This window comes from Trachypithecus francoisi, unplaced genomic scaffold (genome assembly GCF_009764315.1).
Source record: "Trachypithecus francoisi isolate TF-2019V2 unplaced genomic scaffold, Tfra_2.0 Lachesis_group2, whole genome shotgun sequence".
NCBI lineage: Eukaryota > Metazoa > Chordata > Mammalia > Primates > Cercopithecidae > Trachypithecus > Trachypithecus francoisi.
In genome coordinates, this window is record NW_022681465.1 from 116,277,142 (window position 1) to 116,286,020 (window position 8,879).

The 8,879-nt window shown below is 48.0% G+C and overlaps 1 long non-coding RNA gene across 1 annotated transcript; it reads left to right on the forward strand.

The window, feature by feature from the left end:
- The first annotated feature begins 412 nt into the window (after positions 1 to 412).
- On the forward strand, positions 413 to 8,692 carry LOC117064372. Its single transcript, XR_004429408.1, has 2 exons — positions 413 to 929; positions 8,402 to 8,692. It is a non-coding gene; the product is annotated as an uncharacterized LOC117064372 (long non-coding RNA).
- The last annotated feature ends 187 nt before the right edge of the window (positions 8,693 to 8,879 follow it).

Sequence of the window (8,879 nt, forward strand, 5' to 3'; positions counted from 1 at the left end):
TCCCCAAAGACCACTGAGGGTTCGGGCCCTGGGATAGATATGCAGATGGAGGACGGGAGGAGGGCCCTGTTCTCTGAGCTGCAGCTGGAAGGGTGAGGGGTAGGGAATGATAGCAAGACAAGTAAGTAGGTATTTAAAGGAGGAGTAGGACTGTGCCAGGTGGGTTGAGGATGGAAAATGGAGAGCTTCTAGGCAGAAGGAAGAGCCGAGCACGGCTTTTTCTTTTTTTCTTTTTTTTTGAGACAGAGTCTCGCTGTTGTTGCCCGAGCTGGAGTGCAATGGCACAATCTTGGCTCACTGCAACCTCCGCCTCCCGGGTTTCAGCAATTCTCCTGTCTCAGCCTCTTGAGTAGCTGAGATTACAGGCGCCTGCCATCACCCCCAGCTAATTTTTCTATTTTTAGTGAAGACAGGGTTTCACCATGTTGGCCAGGCTGGTCTCGAACTCCTGACCTCAGGTGATCTGCCTGCCTCGGTCTCCTAAAGTGCTGAGATTACAGGCATGAGCCACTGTATCCAGCAGGGCAGGACTTTCATATTTCAGATGTAAACACGAGCTTGGATAGGATTGGTGCTGGGAAGAGCAGGAGAGGAACCTGGGAAGGTGGACCAGTGCACTATGTGAAGGTGCTGTACAGGCAGGCTCAGAAGCTTAGACTTCCTTTTGTGGGTAAGAGGGAATTGTGGAAGGATTACAAAGCCAGGGTTAGATCTGGGTTCTGAAAACAATCTGGGAGGATGTCTACCATAGCCAACGGCATTATTGCCCTCATCATTCAGTCATTTGATGGACTTGAACTAGCATCCGCTCTGTGCCAGGCTCTGGTCTTGGGAAGGGGACCCGGAACAGCCTCTACCTGCCCTCAAGATGCTCCTAATCCAGCTTGGAAGACATGTGTATACAGACCACAGTCCAGTGACATCCTGGGGTATGTGCCATAGGCTAGACCTATGCATAGGGCTCAAAGTAACAGGGATTGTGCACACTAAACATGACATTTGTTCCAAACAAACTATGCCCTCAGGGAGTCCAAAGTCCAGATAACAGACAAGTCCCATTTTGCTCACTTCTCCCTGCACCCACCCACCCCCTGGCCCAGTAAGTACTGATTCTGTTATGTGAAAAGGGGAGTTATGTGTTGTTTCTAATTCCTCTTCTGCCCATGGACAATGAGAAGAGAAAGAACTGGAGCAGGGTTCCCCCTCTGTTATGTCTTCGTTAATTCATAAGACACTTATCCCTCACATATAGGTGGACAGAGGCTGGACGGTACATACCATCCCCAAGATCTGGTTCAGGGAGATGGTCTCTGGAAGCCCACATCCAGGCCCACCCTTGAGATTGTATCTTCTCAGAGGATCCTTCCCCGTTAATCCTCACTGTATGTTGTGCCTCACCTGGAAGATGTGGTGGAGTTGCGGAGCTGCTGTCCCAGGGCTAGTCCCATCTGTGACCCACTCAGCTCCTGTCCACCTGCTGTGACTCACAATGCCTCCAGGCCAGGCCACCCCCGGACAAGAAGGGGTGCTGACCACTGAGCTGTCAAATAGACTCTGGGCTCTCCCTTGCATGCATTCAGTGCATCATTGAGCACCTACTGTGTTCTAGGAACAGTTCCAGGGAAGTGAAGAAGATATTCCCTCATTAAGCTGTCATTCTTGGCAGGGGAATGAGGGGAGTGGTCATAAGCAGAGTCTAAGACAGGAATTTGTTCTAGGGGAACTAACAAGATAGTCTCTCAGGAAGCTAACAGAGGGTGTCATGAGTCAGGTTCCCTAGAAGCAGAACCTAAGATGAGCATTCTTGTTCAAGTGAATTATTGGGGAAGTGCTCTCAGGAGAAGGGGGTGAGGGAAGCAGGACGGCAGAGAAAACAGGCTAAGGCTCAGCCAGAGTGTGGTCTCACATGGAGCCTAGCTTCTGCTTGCTGTCATGGGGAACTCAGAGCACATATAGCACCACAGTTAGGCCTCCTTAAGGCAAGGGAGCCAGCCTTTTGTACCCTCCTTTTACATGTCAGTCAGTTATTGGCCGGGGCAGCTGAGAGTTATCAACCAGCACCTACAGCACTTTTGGGTGCAACCAGGGATCTGGGTTCTCAGTGGGGTGCCAACTGAGGAGGGAGGAAGATAATAGAATAGATGATAAAAATGAAAGGGTAGACTAGCCAACATGGCAAGACCCCATCGCTACAAAAACAAAGTAGCTGGGTGTGGTGGCATGTGACTGTAGTCCCAGCTACTCAAGAGGCTGAGGTGGGAGGATCACCTGAGCCCAGGAAGTGAAAGCTGCAGTGAACAGTGATTGTGCCACTGCACTCCAGCATGGGCGATAGAGACCTTGTGTTAAAAAAAAAAAAAGAGGGCCAGGCATGGTGTTTCACACCTGTAAATCCCAGCACTTTGGGAGGGGAAGGTGGGTGGATCACCTGAAGTCAGAAGCTCAAGAACAGCCTGACCAACATGGTGAAACTCCATGTCTACTAAAAAATAGAAAAAAATTAGCCGGGCGTGGTGGCGGGTGCCTGTAATCCCAGCTACTCAGGACGCTGAGGCAGGATAATTGCTTGAACCCAGGAGGCAGAGGTTACAGTGAGCGAAGATTGTGCCACTGTACTCCAACCTGGGCAACAAGAGCGAAACTCCATCTCTAACCAAAAAAAAGGAATGACTAAATGAATAAGAATATTCAGGCCAGGTGTGGTGGCTCACACCTGTAATCCCAGCACTTTGGGAGGCTGAGGTGGGTGGATCATGAAGTCAGGTGATCGAGATCATCCTGGCTAACTTGGTGAAACCCCATCTCTAATAAAAATACAAAAAATTGGCCAGGTGCAGTGGCTCATGCCTGTAATCCCAGCATCTTGGGAGGCTGAGGCAGGTGGATCACCTGAGGTCGGGAGTTCGAGACCAGCCTGACCAACATGGAGAAACCCCATCTCTTCTCAAAATACAAAATTAGCCGGGCGTGGTGGTGCATACCTATAACCCCTGCTGCTTGGGAGGCTGAGGCAGGAGAATCGCTTGAACCCAGGAGGCAGTGGTTGCAGTTGGCCGAGATTGCACCACTGCACTCCAGCCTGGGCGACAGAGCGAGACTCCGTCTCAAAAAAAATAAAAGAATAAATAAAAAGAATGTCTAATTCTGATACGTACAGTGAAGAAAACAAACCAGGGAAATACAGAAAGTGATTTTGGGACAGGGTGAGGAGTAGGAACTAATTTAGACGTGGTGCTCAGTGAAGGCCCTTGACATTCATGCTAAAACCTGAACAATAAGGAGACTCCAGTCCCTTGAAGACCTGGGGGTAAAGGAAGGAAGTGGCTGGGCATGTTTGAAGGACAAGTGCCATGTGTGCGGACAGTGGAAGGAAATGAAGTCAGTCCTAACTGCTAAGCCCACCCACCTGACTACAAGGGACAGACCCAGAATCACAGGAGCTCACAAGCTGGGGCACAGCCCGCTGGTAGTGCCACCTCCTAGGAAACTTCTGTAATCGTTTTATTGAGGTATAACTGACATAATCAACTACATTTTATTTTTATTTTTATTTTTTGAGATGGAGTCTCGCTCTGTCGCCCAGGCTAGAGTGCAGTGGCACGATCTCAGCTCACTGCAAGCTCCGCCTCCCAGGTTCACGCCATTCTCCTGCCTCAGCCTCCCAAGTAGCTGGGACTACAGGCACCCGCCACTACGCTGGGCTAATTTTTGTATTTTTTTTTTTTTAGTAGAGACGTGGTTTCACGGTGTTGGCCAGGATGGTCTCGATCTCCTGACCTCATGATCCACCCGCCTCAGCCTCCCAAAGGGCCGGGATTATAGGCGAGATCTACGCCCGGCCAACTACATATATTTATAACGTATAATGTGAAGTATTTCAATAATTTGTTATGTGAAATCATTCTCAAAATCAAGATAATGAATGTATCCATCTGGTGGTATCCATTATCTTTTTTTCTTTTTTTTGAGAGGAGTCTCTCACTTGGTTGCCCAGGCTGGAATGCAGTGGTGCGATCTCAGCTCACTGCAACCTCTGCCTCCCGGGTTCAAGTGATTCTCCTGTCTCAGCCTCCCAAGTAGCTGGGATTACAGGTGCACACCACCACACCCAGCTAATTTTTGTATTTTTAGTAGAGATGGGGTTTCACCATGTTCACCAGGCTGGTCTCAAACTCCTGGCCTTAAGTGATCCACCAGCCTTGGCTGCCCAAACTGCTGGAATTACAGGCATGAGTCACCGTGCCTGGCCTCAGTATAGATTTTTTTTGGCATTGGCTTCTCATCACATAATTATTTTAAGATTTATCCATGTTGTTGCATTTATTAACAATGCATTACTTTGAGTAGTATTTCATTGTATGGAAACACCACACAATTTGTTTTTCCATTCAGCTGTTGATGCACATTTGGGTTGTTTCCAGTTTGGGGGCTACTGCAAATAAAACTGCTCTGAACATTTTTGTTCATCTTTATGTGGACATATGCTTTCATTTCTCTTAAGTAAATCCCCAGGCTGGGTCATATGGCAGGTGCATGTTTACCTTTTTATTAAGCCACTAACAGTGAGTGAAAGTTTCTGTTTCTGTGTATCCTGGCCGACACTTAGTTTGGTAAACCTTCATTTTTAAAAAATTTGCTTAATTAAAGGTGGTGATGGTGTTTTGTGAGACCCCTGTCTCACCGTGGTGCCTAGGCTGGTCTGAAACTCCTGGGCTCAAGGGATCCTTCCACCTGGGCCTCTGGGCCTCCCAAAGTGCTAGGATTACAGGCAGGAGCCATGGGACCCAGCTAGTAAGCCCTTTTTTTTGAGACGGAGTCTCGCTCTGTCGCCCAGGCTGCAGTGCAGTGGCGCAATCTCTGCTTACTGCAAGCTCCACCTCCTGGGTTCACACCATTCTCCTGCCTCAGCCTCCTAAGTAGGTGGGACTACAGGTGCCTGCCACCACACTGGCTAATTTTTTTTGTATTTTTAGTAGAGACGGGGTTTCACCGTGTTAGCCAGGTTAGTCTCGATCTCCTGACCTCATGATCCACCTGCCTAGGCCTCCCAAAGTGCTGGGATTACAGGCTTGAGCCACCCTGCCCAGCCAAGCCTTTTTAATTTTAGCCATAGTGGTAGTGTGTCTAAATTGTGGGGTTTTTGCTGTTTTGTTGTTGTTTTAAATTTTTAACAAGCTCATCCTTAATTTATTTTATTTATTTGTCTGTCTATTTATTTTTTGAGATGGAGTTTTGCTTTTGTTGCCGAGGCTGGAGTGCAGTGGTGTGATCTCGACTCACTGCAATCTGCACCTCCTGGGTTCAAGCGATTCTCCTGCCTCAGCCTCCCAAGTAAGTGGGATTACAGGCGTGTGCCACCACACCTGGCTAATTTTGTTTTTTGTTTTTTTTTTTGTTTTGACTAGAGATGGGGTTTCACCATGTTGGTCAGGCTGGTCTTGAACTCCTGACCTCAAGTGATCCATCCACCTCTGCCTCCTTAAGTGCTGGGATTATAGGCTTGAACCACTGCGCCCAGCCTTAATAAATCTGTTTATTTACTTATTTAATTTTTGGAGGCAGAGTGGCGTCCTGTCACTCAGGCTGGTGTGTAGTGGCGCAGCCTTCGGTCACCACAACCTCTGCTTCCCGGGTTCAAGCGATTCTTCTGCCTCAGCCTCCTGAGTATGTGGGATTACAGGCACATGCCACCATGCCTGGCTAATTTTGGGGTTTTTTTTCTGAGATGGAGTTTCACTCTTATTGCCCAGACTGAAGTGCAATGGCGCAATCTTGGCTCACCACAACCTCCACCTCAGCCTCCCCTGTAGGTGGGATTACAGGCATGTGCCACCACGCCTGGCTAATTTTGTATTTTTAGTAGAGACAGGGTTTCTCCATGTTGGGCAGACTGGTCTTGAACTCCCGACCTCAGGTGATCGCCCACCTTGTGCTGGGATTACAGGAATGAGCCACCACACCCAGTTTTTTTTTTTTTTTTTTTGAGATGGAGTTTCGCTCTTGTTGCCTAGGCTGGAAAGCAATGGCATGATCTCAGCTCACTGAAACCTCTGCCTGCTGGGTTCAAGAGATTCTCCTGCCTCAGCCTCCCAGGTAGCTGGGATTACAGGCACCTGCCACCACGCCTGGCTAATTTTTGTACTTTTAGTAGAGATGGGGTTTCACCATGTTGGCAAGGCTGGTCTCGAACTCCAGATCTCAGGTGATCCACCTGCCCTGGCCTCTCAAAGTGTTGGGATTATAGGCGTGAGCCACCGTGCCCGGCCCAATTTTTGTATTTTTAGTAGACGTGGGTTTTCACCATCTTTGCCCGGCTGGTCTCAAACTCCTGACCTCAGGTGATCTGTCTGCATTGGCCTCCCAAAATGCTGGGATTACAGATGTGAGTCATTGCGCCTGGCCTCATCCTTAATAAATTGAGGTTTTAATTTGCATTTCTCTAACAGCTAATGCTATTAAGCATCTTTCCATGTGGGTATTTGTTATCTATTTTATTTATTTATTTATTTATTTTTTTGAGACGGAGTCTCGCTGTCTCTCCCAGGCTGGAGTGCAGTGGCACGATCTCGGCTCACTGCAAGCTCCGCCTCCCGGATTCATGCCATTCTCCCGCCTCAGCCTCCGAGTAGCTGGGACTACAGGCACCTGCCACCATGCCCGGCTAATTTTTTTTTTTATTTTTAGTAGAGACGGGGGTTTCACCGTGTTAGCCAGGATGGTCTCGATCTCCTGACCTAGTGATCCGCCTGCCTCGGCCTCCCAAAGTGCTGGGATTACAGGCTTGAGCCACCGCGCCGGCCTTTTGTTATCTATTTTAATGAAGTGGTTGTTCAAGTCTTTTTTTTTTTTTTTTTTTTGAGACAGAGTCTCGCTCTGTCACCAGGCTGGAGTACAGTGGCACGATCTTGGCTCACTGCAACCTCCGCCTCCCGGGTTCAAGTGATTCTCCTGCCTCAGCCTCCCAAGTAGCTGGGATTACAGGCACGTGCCACCACACCCAGCTAATTTCTGTATTTTTAGTAGAGATGAGGTTTCACCATGTTGGCCAGGCTGGTCTTGAACTCCTGACCTCATGTGATCTGCCTGCCACGGCCTCCCAATGTGCTGGGATTACAGGTGTAAACCACCAAGCCCGGCCGTCTTTTTTTTTTTTTTTCCAGTGGTTCAAGTCTTTTTGCCTATTTTACAAATTGGATTGTTTGTCTTAACACTCTTGTCTTAGCTCTTGTTGCCCAGGTTGGAGTGCAATACGTGGCTCACTGCAACTTCCGGCAGCTCACTGCAACTTCCGGCTCCAGGATTCAAGCAATTCTCTTCCCTCAGCTTCCTGAGTAGCTGGGACTACAGGCGCCTGCCACCACGCCCAGCTAATTTTGTATCTTTAGTAGAGACAGGGTTTTGCCATATTGGTCAGGCTGGTCTTGAACTCCTGCCCTCAGGTAATCCGTCTGCCTTGGCCTCCCAAAGGTCTGGCTATCCAGGCATGAGCCACTGCACCCAGCCTGCAGTTTCTGTTTTTGTTTTTGTTTTTGAGATGGAGTCTCCCTCTGTCGCCCAGGCTGGAGTGCAGTGGAGTGGTGCTATCTCGGCTCACTGTAAGCCCTGCCTCCCAGGTTCACGCCATTCTCCTGCCTCAGCCTCCCGAGTAGCTGGGACTACAGTCGCCCACCACCATGCCTAGCTAATTTTTTGTATTTTTAGTAGAGACGGGGTTTCATCGTGTTAGCCAGGATGGTCTCCATCTCCTGACCTCGTGATCTGCTCACCTTGGCCTCCCAAAGTGCTGGGATTACAGGCGTGAGCCACCATACCCGGCCTTTTTTTTGAGACGGAATTTTGCTCTTGTTGCCCAGGCTGGAGTGCAATGTACAATCTTGGCTCACTACAACCTCTGCCCCCTGGGTTCGAGGGATTCTCCTGCCTCAGCCTCCTGAGTTGCTGGGATTACAGGCCGGCTAATTTTTTGTATTTTTAGTAGAGACAGCGTTTCTCCATGTTGGTCAGGCTGGTCTCGAACTCCCGACCTTAGGTGATCCGCCCGTCTCGGCCTCCCAAATTGCTGGGATTACAGGCATGAGCCACCACGCCCAACCCCAGCTTGCAATTTTTACATTCTAGATAAAATCCTTTGTTTGATATGTTTTGCAAATATTTCTTCCCAGTCTGTGGCTTGCCTTTTAGGGCAAAAGTTTTTAGTTTTGACGATGTCCAATTTATCAAGTTTTTCTTTTTCACGTTTTTTTGTGTCATATTTATGAACTGTTTGCCAAGTATAAAGTTACTAAGATTGTCTCCTTTTTATTCTAGAAGTTTCATAGTTTTAGCTTTACATTTAGGTCTGTGCTCCATTTTAAGTTAATTTTTGTTTATGATGTTTTGTGGTTTTTTTTTTTTTTGACAGAAATGCCAAATTGACTCAGCACCATTCACAGAGAAGACTGGCCTTTCCCACAGTAACTGCAGTGACGTCCGTGTTGTTCATCACATGACTGAGGACATGGCTCTGGTTCTGTGCTCTGTGTTCTTTTCCTTGGTCTGTTTCTCGTGGCACCAATACTGTTGATACCTGGTAGTGTAAACGTTCCAATACTATTCTTTAAGATTGCTTTGGCTTTCTAGATCCTTTGTATTTCCATATAAATTTTAGAATTTGATTGTCAGTGTTCACAAATAAACCCTCATGCTCACTGTTTAAAGCTTTCTCTTCTTGTCATGAGGACACTTGAGCTCAAATCAACCTCCCGAAGGTGTCCGATAAGACACGGAATCAGAGCCCAGGAATATTTTAACCAAGCCAGTGATTCATATTCTTTATCTCTCCACATCGTATCTATGTTATTAAAGTCAATTTTCGGCCATACGCAGTGGCTCATGCCTGT